Source organism: Monodelphis domestica, chromosome 2 (assembly GCF_027887165.1).
Source record: "Monodelphis domestica isolate mMonDom1 chromosome 2, mMonDom1.pri, whole genome shotgun sequence".
Classification (NCBI taxonomy): domain Eukaryota; kingdom Metazoa; phylum Chordata; class Mammalia; order Didelphimorphia; family Didelphidae; genus Monodelphis; species Monodelphis domestica.
Genome location: NC_077228.1, coordinates 357,656,511 through 357,672,102, shown reverse-complemented (window position 1 = coordinate 357,672,102; position 15,592 = coordinate 357,656,511).

The following is a 15,592-nucleotide window of genomic DNA, read 5'->3' as shown; positions in this document are numbered from 1 at the left end:
TATTATTCATTTTGGGCACAGAGCAATTTTTTAAAGCCTAAACCCCAAATCACGAACCCATATATACATGTGGTAAGTGATGTAATGTGCTTTACTTTTGCATTTCTACTCCCATAGTTCTTTCTCTCAGTGTTGTTAGCATTTTTTCCCATAAGTCCTTCAGGAGTGTCCTGATTTATTGCATTGCTACTAGTAGTAAAGTCCATTACATTGGATTATTCCACAATGTTTTACTTTCTGTGTATAATGTTCTCCTGGTTCTGTTCATTTCACTCTGCATCAGTTCATGGAGGATTTCCCAGTTCATATGGAAATCCTCGAGATCATCATTCCTTATAGCACAGTAGTATTCCATCACCATCATACACCACAATTTGTTCAGCTATCCCCCAATAGAAGGACAATCCTTCATTTTCCAATTTTTTGCCACCACATAAAGTGCAGTTATGAATATTTTTGTACAAACATTTTTTCCTTATTATCTCTTTGGGATACAAACTTAATAGTGGTATTGCTGGATCAAAGAATATGCATTCTTTTAAAGCCCTTTGCACATAATTCCAAATTGACTTCCAGAATGGCTGGATTCATTCACAACTCCACCAGCAATGCATTAGTGTTCCAATTTTGCCATAACCCCTCTAACATTTATTATTTTCCTTTACTGTCATATTGGCCAATCTGCTAGGTGTGAGGTGATACCTCAGCATTGTTTTGATTTGCATTTCTCTAATTATGAGAGGTTTTCAACACTTTTTCATGTGTTTATTGATAGTTTTGATTTCTTTTTCTGAAAACTGACCATTCATGTCCCTTGATCACTTATTAATTGGGAAATGACTTGATTTTTTATACAACTGATCCAGCTCCTTATAAATTTGAGAAATTAGACTTTGTCAGAGGCTTTTGTTATGAAAAAAAATTCCCCATTTGTTGCTTTCCTTCTAATTTTGGTTGTATTGGTTTTGTTTGCACAGAAACTATTTAATTTAATATAATCAAAATTATTCATTTTACATTTTGTAATGTTCTCTATCTCCTGCTTGGTCTTAAATTCCTTCCTTTCACGTAGATCTGACAGGTATATATGTTCACCTAATTTGTTTATGATTTCCCTCTTTGTATTTAAGTCATTTATCCATTCTGAATTAATCTTGGTATAGGGTATATGATGTTGATCTAAACCTAATTTCTCCCATACTGTTTTCAAATTCTCCCAGAAGTTTTTGTCAAATAGTGGGTTCTTGTTCTAAATGCAGAGATCTTTGGGTTTATGGTACACTATCTTGCCAAGGTCATTTATTCCAAGTCTATTCCATTGATCCACCCTTCTATCTCTTAGCCAGTATCATATTGTTTTGATGACCACTGCTACTATAGTTTGAGATCTGGTAATGCTAGGCCTCCATCCTTCATGTTTTTTTTTTATTAATCTCCTTGATATTCTTGCTCTTTTGTTCTTCCAGATGGACTTTGTAATATTTTTTTCTAATTCTATAAAAAGTTTTTGGTAGTTTTTAACAAGTATAGTACTGAATAAGTGAATTAATTTAGGTAGGATTTTCATTTTTTATATTAGCTCATCCTACCCATGAGTAATTAATGTTTTTCCAATTGTTTAGATCTAGTTTTATTTGTGTGAAATGTTTTGTAGTTATGTTCATATAATTCCTGTGTTTGTCTTGGCAAGTAGATTCCTAGGTATTTTATCTTGTCTAGAGTGATTTTAAATAGAGTTTCTCTTTCTAACTCTTGCTTCTGGGTTTTGTTGGAAACATATAAGAATGCTGATGATTTATGTGGGTTTATTTTGTACACTGCAAACTAACTAAAGCTATTGATTATTTCTATTAGTTTTTTAGTTAATTTTCTTGGATTCTCTAGGTATACCATCATGTCATTTGCAAAAAGTGATAGTTTAGTTTCCTCATTGCCTACTTTGATCCTTTCAATTCATTTTTCTTCTAATTACTACTGCTAGCATTTCTAGTATGGTGATTACTTTTTCAAAACATATTTAAATCATAAGTATCACAGGAAGGATTTATTTTAATGAGCTGTGAGGGACATCAACATTATTTCAGTAGAGTTAAATCTCAGGGAAAGGAAAATTAGTTATTATATTGTGCCATAGTACACTGTCATTTTTTAGGAACTGAATTATATAAATCAAATGTAAAATATTGGCTATATTTACAAACAATTTATTCCAAAATTTGGAGCAGATGGTCTTGTGAAAAGGACACTGGTTTCAAAAATAATAGTAACTGAGAGGGTATACATTGTTACACTTTTTTTCATAGAATTAAATTTGATGATGAAATAAAAAATAGCTTTGGTGTAGTGGAAAGTACCATGGAGCTAGAAGCCCAGGTTCCAATCACAGCTCTCCTAATATTAGACAAAGTGTCTTTGGCTTTTCATCTTTAAAATGAAGTCATACTGGATCTCTAAAGTCTACAGAGCCTATGATGTTCTGGTCTTTAAACATTTGCTTTTCCAAATGTCCTTTGAGTGTTTGGAGAGTTTTAACAAGTTGTGTGGTTTGTGCAGGTGAGGAATGAATGCTTGCTTATTAATGCTTAGATTTGTGGGATTTATAAAATTATATCCTTTGTGAGGGATGTAAGTTACTGTAGAGATAAACTTTGAGTGATTTTTTGAATAATCATATTTATTGTTTTAAGTTCTGAGAGGGCAGGCATCTTTCTACATCTAGCCTTTAGAAGGGTGTCTTTCACAGAGTAGTAGGTGTTAGTTTGTTAAATTGAATTTTTAAAAATTATATATGATAATTCAAAAGCATCAGTGTTAGAAAAATTGTTAACAATAAAGGTTCTCATTAAGGAAAAATATCTGAAAATGTGCTATATGAGTATAATCATGTATGTAACATTAAGAATAACAAAAAATAGAAATTAATAGTTTAAAAAATAAGAAATGATGAGTATAAGGAATTCATAGCAACATCATCACTAACATTTATACAGTGCATACTATCTACTAGGCATTATACTAATTGCTTTTTAATTATTATATCATTAGATCTTTAAAACAATCCTGTAAAACAGGTGCTATTATTATCCCCACTTTAAAAATATGCAGCTGAGGAAGTCTCCAGGTGTAACGACTTTTCATACCACTGGACCCAGGCTTCCAACACCAAGAGAGTGGGACTGTCTCTGTGCATCGACTTTTCCACTTAAATCTCCTTCACACACAAGTGTCTTTGTGCACACTCATCTATCATAGATGAAAATGCACAAAGACAATCGTCATCCTCAATTACCGAGAGACTACTAACTATAACTATACTTTAAAAATGAAGAAAGTGAGACAGAATTTACCTAAGTGACTCACCCAGGGTCACACAACTAGTAAATGACTGAGGCTAGATTTGAATTCAGGTCTTCGCAACTTCAGGTATGGTATTCTATCCACTGTGCTCCCTAACGGTCCTTAGGAAGACTTGTAATATCAGAGTGAAGAAGTTGAATCAGGAGAACAATGCACAAAATGATTAGAGTGAAGTCAAAGAAAAGATCATTCAAAGAAAGCTCTAACCAGTGAAGACTATAGTTCTAAGTAATGTGTTTCTCAGTGCAACGCATGATCACATTCATTTTTTGTCTATTTTGGTGTTTATATATTGAATTTGTAGTCCTCTGAAACTTGCAAATCTTTTACAAAGTCCTGTCTAACAATTTTTCCTCCATCCTGCATTTATGAAGCAAATCTTTTAAAATACAAATGTATGACTTGTCATTAAATTTCATTCTTATCAAATGTGACTGTCCTGACAGTATATATTTACTTATAATTTTAATATTTATATAACTTCAATATTTTCCATAGTTATCTGATTGCTATAATATTTATATTAGATAATGTTCTATATTTATTGTATTGTATAACTATCTCATTGATTAAACTTAAATTTATTTATTTTGTATTTTTACATTTATTTATAATTTCTAATAATGTATTTATTAAGAAACCCTCTTAACTTTGTAGGGAATAGAGCAAATATTATCTTAAAGCTACTAAACAAAGACATTAATTGTAATTATGTCAAACAGAAAAATCTCCAATAACTAATAAAAGTACATTCAAACATTAATAGAAGTTAATTAAAATTAAATTATCAACTCTAACTGATGTTTATTTGCAGATCAGCTATACATACATTGTGCACCGGATTTTGTGAGCACACCAAGTCTTCAAGTATTTAGAGAGCTGTCACATGAAAGAGAATTTAGATTTGTTTTCCTTTTCCCTGGAGGGAAGAACTAGAAGCAATGAATGGATACTAAAAAGGTAGAATTTGAATGAATGTAAAGAAAAAGATATCCTAAAAATTAGAACAATCCAAAAGTGGAAATGTAGATCTCCAAACTGAGATTTAGTGACCCCTTGTCAAGAATATTTTAGAATAAATTTCTGCTTGTATATAAACTGCACAAGATGAAGTATTTGCTCCATCCCAATACTAAGATCTTGGATGAGTAAGTGAAGTACCTATTACTACTACTTTTCCATTCCTGAATAACACATTCTCTTCCAAAATCCCATTTTCCTCATCCTTTATTTGGTTAATTAGATACTGCTTCTAATCTGATACATACAAATAAATCATCATCATCATCATCTTTCTGGCATCTAACTGGCACAGGGAGCAAATGTCTAAAGCTGGATTTGAACCCAGGTTTCCTGACTCCTGGTCCTTTACTCTATCTATACAGTGCTGCCTAATTTCCTTCTAAGTGCAACTCAAGTGCCTCCTCTTCCATGAAATGTTTTCCATATCTCTTAAACTGCCAAGGTCTCTCTTCCTTAAACTTAAAATTAACTTGTATTTACTCTGTGTATACGCCTTTATGAATGATGTCTTTATACCAAAACAAACACAAGCACACTCCAAAAGAATATAAGCTCCTTGAGAACAGGGACTGTCATTACTGTCATCATATCACCAGCTCATATTGTCTCACAAAGGCCAATTGTTAAAATTTCCATTGTAAGGGGGAAAATCAGAAAATATTAAAATCAAGGCTTGATTGTTCTATTGATAGTTTAGACTTAAAGTGATGGAGAAAATGTTAATAATGCAAATTAAACTTCAAAATGTGTCACATTTATAAATATTTACCAACACATGACTGATTATGGCTCTTTCTCACAGTTATATTTGAACACTCTGGGTCTGCTTATAACCTTCCCTATCCCCTATTCCTCAGTACCCTCCCCCAAAATTAGCAGGCTTGAAACCATGTCCCTCAAACAGAGCACTTTCCTTATCACTGCCCAGGTATCCAAAATGTTTCATGGTCACACTGTATATACTTTGTCTCACAGATTGAACACATAAAATAGAGACATGTGGCTCTACATTTCACCTTAATCTTCTACTTTCCCCAAGTAGAGATTCACTCCATGAGCAATTCCTGCCCTCTGGGGATCTATAGCCAAGGTTGCCCACCTAATTCTGGTTTTTTACACCCAAACCTGCCTACAAACTGCCAGGGAACTGCATGAGAAACTCAACAAACTATCCAGACCTCTGCATATAGCAAAACAAAACAAGAGTTTTGAATCTAGGAGAACCTTGCACTCTAGAACCACTCTGACACTTCATTGTATAATCATGGGTAACTTGACCTCTCTTAGCTTTTGTTTTCTCATCTGTAAAATGGGAAGAATAATATCATCTGTATTTACCTCAGTGAGACATTATGGGAATTGGGAGATGATGTCCATAATAAGGTGTTTTATAAGCTCTAAGTGCTATAAGAAATGTCAGTTACTACAGATGTTGGCTTCTACCCAGCCTTGTCACTTTGAAATGTTTTCTTTCTCTCCTCACTCACTCTCATTGACTGTCATACTGTTTGTAGTATATTCAGTCTGGAAAGTAATTAACAACTTCAGACAACCAAGAGCAGATGCTCCCAATACAGTCACTGGAGAAGGCATTAGAGTGATGGGTAGGAACATGGAAGGCAAGGAGAAAAGGGTTCAAACTGTTATAAACAAGCCATGGGACAGGCAGGTTTAAAGCATTCTCAATAGTCTTAACAAATGTTCCAGCCTCTTCTTTCCCATTCTGAGACTTTCTACAGGGTTCTAAAAGTAAAGAATGGCTGACCCTCTAGGCTGTTATTTAAACTAGTCCATTACATTATAGTGGCTAAACTAGGTGTTTTAGAAGAAGGGTAAGGAAGAGAACCAAATAAGTAATCATTACTGCAAGGCAACATGACCCTGATTTGGCTCCCTTTATCAATGCTCACCTGGACCATTTCAGCTATCTCCTAATAGGTCTCCTAGCATAAAGCCTTTCCTTTCTGCAGTCCATCCTCCACACAATGGTTAAACTAATATTTCTCTACAATGCAGGTCTGCTTGAGAAGCTTCAGTGGTTTGCACTTGTCTTTTTGTTAAAATACAAAATCCTTTGTTTAGCATTTTTTAAAAACTTTCATAGTGTGTCTCTAGCCTCTTCATAGGCTAATTATACTTTATTCCCTCTCATTCACTCTAAATTCAAATCAAAGTGAAATGTTTCCTTTTTCCATTACACAACATTTCATCTCTTACCTCTTCATCTTTAAGCCTTGCTCGCTTTCTCAGTTTATTCCATCTTTTGGAAGATGGAAAATTAGGATTCAAATTCAAGCTCCAAGATTGAGTTCAGGTGACCTCCTTGGAAAGGACTTTCCTACTTCTCCCAGTTATAAGTGCTCCTCCCCATCTCCCATTATTCTTCAGGAGTAAATGTAACTTATTTGTGAACATATTGTCTCATCTAGTTAAATATAAGCTTCTGCAAGTTGACTGTCTCTCATATATTTGTATCCCCAAGAATGACTAAAATAGCATTTGTATCACCATGTATTGAAACCATCCCAAGTGGCCACCAAAGAATGATGAAAAGGGACATATTTCTATGTTCTAAAATAATAGGAGATGCCATTGATCTTCACTTTGATTGGGTTAACTCTGGATCTGATAGACTTCAATAAAAATGAAAACCTATAAAATTTATAGAAGCCCCCAAATCTGTCCTGGTAGGTACTAATATGGGATCCCATCCATAAAGAATTGGAAATAAAGGTGAGTGCCTTTGGGTACTGTCTTTCCTAACCATCCATTCACTAGAAGAGAAAGCTAAGATTTTTCCCTAAGATTAGGAATCCATGGACCTCAAAATAGCAAAATTACAGTATCAAGAAGTAGAGATTTGAAAGAGACCTCAGATCTCATCTAGTCCAACTCACACACAAAAGAAATTAACACTATAGCATACTCAACAATGGAATGTCCAGCTTCTGCCTGAAGACCTCAAAGGAAGAAGAAACTATCACCTCTTAATGCAGCTTATGTCGCTTTGGGACAACACTAATTGTAAGGAAATTTTTCATTTTTACTAAATCTATTTGCTTTTAGTTTGTTTAAAATGTGCTTTTTGAAAACTCCCACCCATTATTCCTAGTTCTGCTCTCTAGGATCCACCAACACAAACCAAAACCCTTTACCTGAGAGTCCTCCAAATACTTGAAGACAGATGTTATGTTCAGTCCTCCCTCCCCAATCTATTCTTCTCCAGGTTAAACGGTGTCATTTCCTTCAAGCAGTATTTATATGACATGGAGTCAAGACCCTTCACCATCATCTATACCCTTCTCTGGACACTCTCCAACTTTTCAACATCTTTCTTAAACTTTGATGTTTATATTAAATTTAATATTCCAATAGTGGTCTGATGAAGATAGAATACATAGAATGTATTACTTTCCTGATCCTGAAAGATATATTTTTCTCTTTGAATGCAGTCCAAGGTTGTTTTATCTTTTTTTTGGAGGCTGTATCATTCAAATTGAGTTTGTGGTCCACTGAACCCCCTAAATCTTTTTTCAGAATAATGTCTAACTGGCCATGCCTCCCCATCTTACATGTGAAATTGATGTGTTTTATATCCATATGGAAGATTTTATGTATGTCCCTCTTGAATTTGATCTTATCCTATTCAACTCAATTGACTATGGTGTCTCTAATGCTTATGATAGTGATAGACAAGTCAAATCAATCCACAAACACTTAGTAAGAATATGCTATGTTCCAGGTATTCTATTGTAAAGAGAATACAGATATGCAAACAAACAATATGAAAAACAAAAAACTTGGGATCCAATGAAATTACAATGCTTGTCTACAAATAGTAATTGAAGAGCTGGGATTCCTAGGGAAGTCCTGTGATTCCAAGTTCAGCAGTTTCTCTACAGACTGTTGTCTATTTCTTCAGATTAAGTCTTTCCTAAATCTGCTTCCCCAGTGCCCAATATATTGCTTTGTAAAAATAGCTGTGTCATAAATGCTGGATGAAATGAACTGAATCAGTGTTCTTGACTTTGTCATTTTTTTATTTATTTTTAGCTACCATAAAAGTCACTCACTCTTTGTATCCTGCCTTTTCCAGATTCTGCATATGATGGCCTGGCCTCTTTCAAATACACCCTTTCTCTGCTTCTAGTCCTTCAGATAAGCCCTTACCTTATCAATATGACAACCTTCCTTTGCTGCATGGTCTCGGTACCCTTAGGGAAAAAAACCATAAATTCTCTCCCATGAAGTTGGAAAAGATTTGGAAGTTTAAATGAACTACAAGTTCAATATGAGTCAATAATATAATTTAATTTCTTTCATAACAAGATTACTACCTGATCTCATCAATATGAGATCTTTTCCTAGTGGTGAAGATCACAACCCCTCTACTCTGTCTCATCATGTACAGCTTATAATCATCTTTATGGAAATGCTCTGGACAGTATTAGATGCCTTCCTCTGCCCTTTAATAATTTAAGGTAGCTAATATAGCAGTCTGGGGAGTATCTATCTGGGATCCCTTATCCTCATAATGCAATGGGACCACTTCCTTTTCTACATTTGTCCCCCATACAACTGATCATTTGCAATATGCTACAGTCTACTTATACTCAACAAGCCTCTTTCCATTGCCTCTTAGGATGACTGATCACCACATTCTGTTTTGGCTATCTCTTGGATAAGCTAGAAGATAAAGCTGTCTTTAGTAGGAACAATCACATATATCCCCCTTTTGATGGAATTGTGATTAAGACATCTCTAATACTGACAAGGAAACTGCTGTCATCTCCCAAAGTTCTCAACATCTCCTATTATCAACCATCTGAAAGGTAAAGTTCTCCCTCCCTGGCTTCCAGAAGACTAGGGGTAAATGGTGACATGGGTTAATTATTCTTGCTTTGATCATTCATTCAGCAACAGGACCTTTCCCACAGACTCACTTATTTCTTTTTAGCTATTTATATTATTTTTGACATGTCTATCACATGATGAAAATTGAGGATGAAGGTAAAGGTGAGAATGACAATGATAGAACAGGAGCATCATAAGTCATCTATCATTTAGACAGGATGCCATGACCTGCAATATCCATTTAATTAAACAGATATATCACCAAAATGTAAAGAAACACTGTATTCACTAATAAGTTATCTGATCCAAAACTAAATTATATACTTGTTGATCATGTGTGTTTATGCCCATAAATGTCTGAATAAGTCATATAGAAAGAAGAGTTCAAAATGTGAAGATGTTGCTTTAAAGAATCTACTATTAGAAAGAATTTAAGACTCATCTTGTCTTTTTTATTTAATTCTGGATCTAGGGATATAGGGGATATAGAGTTTTGAACCCTACATGTGATAAGTATAGTCTATGTAGGATCGCATTAAATTAAATGAATGGTAATGTCAGAGTTGTCTTTATGATGATAAAATAATAACTGAAATAATACTAATTTGTTCCATTTATATAGTACTTTAAAATGTTCAAAATGCTTTCATAAATATTCTCATTTGATCTTTATAACAACCTGAAACCCTATGAAGCAATGCAGAGATTATCATTTCTATTTTATAGATTAATTAATTGAGCATCTATTGTGTTCCAAGCACTGGACTCAGCCTAAAGGATACAAAGATAAAATGAAACAGCCCCTTTCCCTCCTCAGCAGTGTTGGTGATGATTTTCAAGTTCACATGCCCAAACTGTAACTTCAAGATGCCTGTGAGCCCCCCACATTAACCCAGAGAGCAGAGAGAGGAAGTGCTCATTTTCAGCAGCTGGACAGAGGGGTTGGGCAGGCAAAAAATGTCCTCAGGCAGAAGAAGAGGGGGCATGGAGCAGCTACCCCATGCTGGCCTGGCATATGTGCCAATACTTCACCAATGTTATTCTACAGGAGGGAAATAACATGTGTGGTATATACATACTGAAGTATGTAGGAAAATAAGTGTGTGTGCATAGTGTACTGTATACATATAAATATATTTATAAACATAACAAAAATATATTATTTAAATAGTATGTAAGTATATAACAAAATAAGTGTTATATTATATGAGTATATAAATAGTAGTATATATGTTTAAGAAAAATATATTCTAAATTAAATATATTTTAATATGTTCATGTCATACATGTTGTTTCCCCTAAAGATTGAGAGCTCATTTAGGGCTTTATTTTTGTTTTTATATCCTTAGTGCCTAGAGCAGTGCCTGTCACACACTAGGTGCTTGATTGATTAGTATATAAAAAAAGAATGATAATCTTAGTACCTCTTCACAGGGCCATTGGGTTGTTTAGAGAATAAAATTAATTGATATTTGTAAAAGCATTCTGAAAATTGTAAAATCCTAAATATAGCTATATCTCATCCTACGTATTTATACATTTGTTATTGTACAAATGTTTGGTCATGTTCAACTCTTCATGACCCCATGGAGTAGACAGATACTGGATTGGTTTGCCATTGCCTTCTCCAGTGGTTTAAGTGAGTTGTCCAGGGCTGCACAGATAGTGTCTGAGCCACCTAGCTGCCTCCTATACATATTTGCAAATGTACCTATAGATATGTATATATATATATATATATAAATGTGTTTATTGTGTATATGTATTTTGCATATATGTGTGCAGAGCAGATAATAGCAGGAGAGGGAAGGTTCAGGACAATTCCTATGTTTGAGGAGGCATCGGAGCAAATGAAAAACCAGAGGCCTTACTATGCCACTGTCACCTAGCTAGTAACTATTAAATTAGAACCCCAAGTCTTTCTGATCCCTTATCTAGAACTCTTTCCATTACACCCTGCTCAATAAATTTGATTTTTTCTCCTTTACATATATAAATGTTTTGCAGATGGCCATGCTTTCAGAAGTATGGTATAAATATGTCAATCACTATTTTATGTTTAACTGGCAATAAATTCCCATTTTTGTGACACTTCCACAGAGGACAGAGAAACACACAATGTGGAGAATAACACTACTTCCCCCTCTTGGTCAACTTGCACTGGCTATACCAACCTTGCAAATTTAACAATTCCAAGACATATGGATAGGTACCAGCAATAAGCATATTGTATCCTTAGAGGGGAATTATTATGCATATCCGACTCCTCCCTGTCATCCTGCCAAGATAGCCATTTAGTTTAGCATAGAAAATCTGAACAAATTATGTTTTATTATAAAATAGACTAACATAGCTCATAGCTCCTATTAAAACAATTATCATAAGAACCATAGGTCTGTAATAGCTTAGCAGAAAGAGTGCTGGAGTTGGAGACAGAAGTCTTTTGAGTCCATAGATTCAGAGGACCATAAATTTAAGGTAGGAAGGGACCTTAATCATTTAGTTCTACCCAACCACCCTCATATTACAGACAAGAAAAATCTATATTCAGAGCAGTTGCCATGGCCAAGATCATCCCTAGACATAGCAAGTAGGAGAGCTTGGATTTGAATCCCAGTCCTCTGATGCTAACTCAACCACCTATTAGTTGTGGAACCTTAATTAGTTAGTTATTTAACCATTCAAGGCTTTGTATTCTCATCAGAAAGGCAAAGGTGATCATAGAATCATTTAATCTCAGATTTGGAAAGGGCCTCAAAGATCATGTAGTCTAACCCATATCCCAAAAATTGGATGATCAGACTTTTCTTGGATACCCTGGGGAAAGTGTAGAGAATATAAATTATTTAACTGCTGTGACTGTTTCATTTTTGTATCATTAGCCCAGTGCCTACCCCATAATAGGTACTTTTGCTTGTTGATTGATTAACAGAGAACTCAGTATCTCCTGAGCCAGCCCATTCTACTCTTAGATTGCTTCTTTGGAAGATATTTTTCTTATGTTCAAATTAAATGTCCCTAAGGCAATGGTTCCACAAGGGCCAAGCAGAGCAAATTTAATCTCTCTTCTACCTGTCAAATTTAAGGATGACTGTCAATTGATATGTCCTTTCTCTGTCTTTTCTTCTCTAGGCTAAATATGCCCAGTTTCTTCAGCCAGTAGTTGCACAGAATGGTTTTGAATCCCATACTATTCCATTGCCTTCCTACTTGCATTGCTTAGATGGAATGAAATTAACTTAGATTAATTTTCATTTTGAAAAAAAATGTGGTAGGGGCAACTAAATGGCTGGTCTTAGATTCAAATCTGGTCTCAGATACTTCCTAACTGTGTGACTTGGGGCAAATCACTTGCACCAAATTGCCTAGGCTTTACTGCTCTACTCCCTTGGAATTAATACTTAGTATCATTTGTAAGATTGAAGGTAAGAGGGGTTTTTGTTGTTGTTGTTGTTTTAAGAAAAGAAGAGGAAAAATATGTGGTATCACTGAGAAAACTATTTAGATAAGTAGCAATAATTGGTATAAATTGCTATGCAACAATGATCATTTCAGTTGGAGTTGGAGTCAGGTAACTGGATATCCAGAACTGTTATTTAGTTAAGCAACTAGTCTGCAATAAATTGTTTAGGAAGTTATATGGGCCACTAAGAAATGATCGCACAGGTAGTATCTGTCAGAGATAGGACTTGAACACAGTCACAGTGAAGTAACATGTACTAAGCTCCTAAGGTGTACTGATGATCATCATGCTAAATTCTGGAGATATGGAAAAAAGGCATGACAAGTCAAGAAGATCACCATCTAATGGGAAAACAATAAAGGGAATAGTGGAAATTACCCAGGTCAGGGGGATGATGAAATCCTGCAGTCAAGAGAGGAAATAATCTGAGGAGTTGTAAGTTACAGAGTTGATTTCATCTTGCAGAATTACGAATTTATGGAGAGCATCTAGAAGATCCAGGATCCAGGAGATCAGCCATGTGGGAAATGAAAAGGAAAACTCTCAGAGTAATTTTCTCAAAAGATAGGGTATCAGGGAAGTCACCAGTGTTCATCCTCTATCTTCTCTATCTTCTCCAAGCATAGAGAGGGAAGAGCCCCTACACACTGACATGTCTGATTCCAAGTCTAATTCCCTATCCATTACATCAAGGTGCCTTTCTTGTTCAGTATTACTCATTTTAACTGAACATTAGATGAACATTTTGAAGATGTATTGGAAATGGAAGGGAGGGGGCAAGAAGGGAAGTGTTTTGATAAGAAACCTTTGAAGATTCGATTCATTTAGAGCCTTCCTCTTAGACTTGAGTCATTGAGTGTGACAGTCTAACAGAAAGTTAGGGAGGCATCTACCTCCCCATTTTACAGATGAGGAATGGCCCAGAGAAACAAAGTAACTTTTCCAAGGTCACATGGCTATCTATCAACAGAATCTGAGCTAGAACTCAGGTCTCATAACTCTCAGGTCACAACTCTAGGTTGCCTCTACAAAAAAATTAAAAACCTGATCTATCTTAATGTTGATTAAAATTATATATAAAGTGCCAAAAGATTTAATCAAAATCTTTCCAAGAAAAAAAAAAAAGATAGTACTCCAAGTTGGCCACTTTAAGAAGGGCATTGATCCTGCTTTGACAGACTAATGTACTTCTTAAAGAGCTTACCTTGCTCCAGGGAAAAACCAACACAACTAATGCAGTAAATTTGTTTGGGGGCAGACTTACAATTAAGGGTTCCCTCTGGAGAAGATATCTAGCTGCCCTGTTAAAGATAATGGTGACAAATGCATTTGTACAGCAGTGTTCAAAGAGGAAGTGGGTACATCAGGACATGTATGTCTTGCTTTAAGCCAATTTAACATATGAAAATTGAGCTTTCGGCAATAGAAATAGAGAGGGCAAGGTTGTAGCAGTGATTATTCGTTTTATAAAGGTACTTACAGTTTAAAGAGATGGCATGGCTAAAAGACCACCCTAGAAGTAAGGAAGACCTAGTTTCAAATCTAATGTCTGACAAATATTACCTATGTCACCTTGGTCAAGTCACAGCCTCTCAATGTTCCCTTGTCTTTAACTTATAGACAGGTTGTCCGTTTATTTTGATTGGGGGAGTTTGAATGAACTCCCTAAAAATGAGAAAAATCACAAGTCTAGGCAAAGAAGGGAAAAAAGGCCACAGCAACCCTCCCGCCCTACCTTTGATGGATCCACTGAGTTATAGTGCAGTGGGAAAAGTGATGAATTTAGATTCACAGGCCTTGGTTCAATTCCTTGCTTCTTATTAGATGTTGCTTTGTATAAATCATTTAATCTCTCTGGACCTCCATTTCCTTAACTATAAAATGAGGGACCAAGATTAGACTAAGGTCACTTTCACTTCTAAATATGTAATCCCATTTCCCAAGATATAAATTTTATAATTTAAAGGCAAAGTTTATTGATATTTTTATTCAACTTACAAAAACTAATATAAAAGTATAATAAATATATTATAGAAAGCAAGGTATATATAGTCAGTAATAGTCTAGATTCTGCTCTGCTTTCAGAAAAATCATGAATCAGATTAGAATTCAAAAAGCATCTTCTGTATTGTGTCACCTCTCACGTGAGTCAAACAAACTTCCCTTTGCTATGACTGTGAGTCTGAGATTAAGAACCATAGGCACAATTCTTCACATTATCAATAATTTGTTATATAGCCTTAGAATGGGAATTGGAGCTCAAGGATCCTCATCTCACAGATAGAAGGAGGAACATGTTGTTGTTCTTCCCTTTCAAAGAGCACCAATGGCACCACAAGGTGATGTCCTGACTGGCTCTGATTGGATTAAAGTGAGGCAGAGCTGCACAAAATCATCAGCCTCCCTCTCTTTTCCAAAATCATCAAGTCCAAGGGAAAGGAAAAGATCAAGAGCATTGGTGATACCCTGGGATGTAGTGGATGGCCATGGCAACTTTAATGCCACACCAAGCTTTAAGTGCTATACAGCTCCTGCTTTGGAGGCTTTTTTGGCCACTGGGACAAAATGTTCTCATCTGCCCATTCCACCAGGGACAGTTTTCTCATGCTTGAGATACTCATCCCCACCCCCATCACTAACAGGTTTGAGGCATGACAGTTACCTGCAACCTGGTTGAGACAGTCTACTGAGTTTTAAGGATGTGACCATTGTGCATGCTACAAGCTCCTTGTATCCACTGGTGAGAATTTACTGAAATTGGAACCCCAAAGTGGATTAGCAGCTGTGAAAGGGACTCTGTAAGTCATCACACCAGAGGTTCTCATCCTATTAAAACATCATTACAGTGCTTAATTTTTAAAATAAATGTTAAAATTCTTACCTTCTGACATAGAA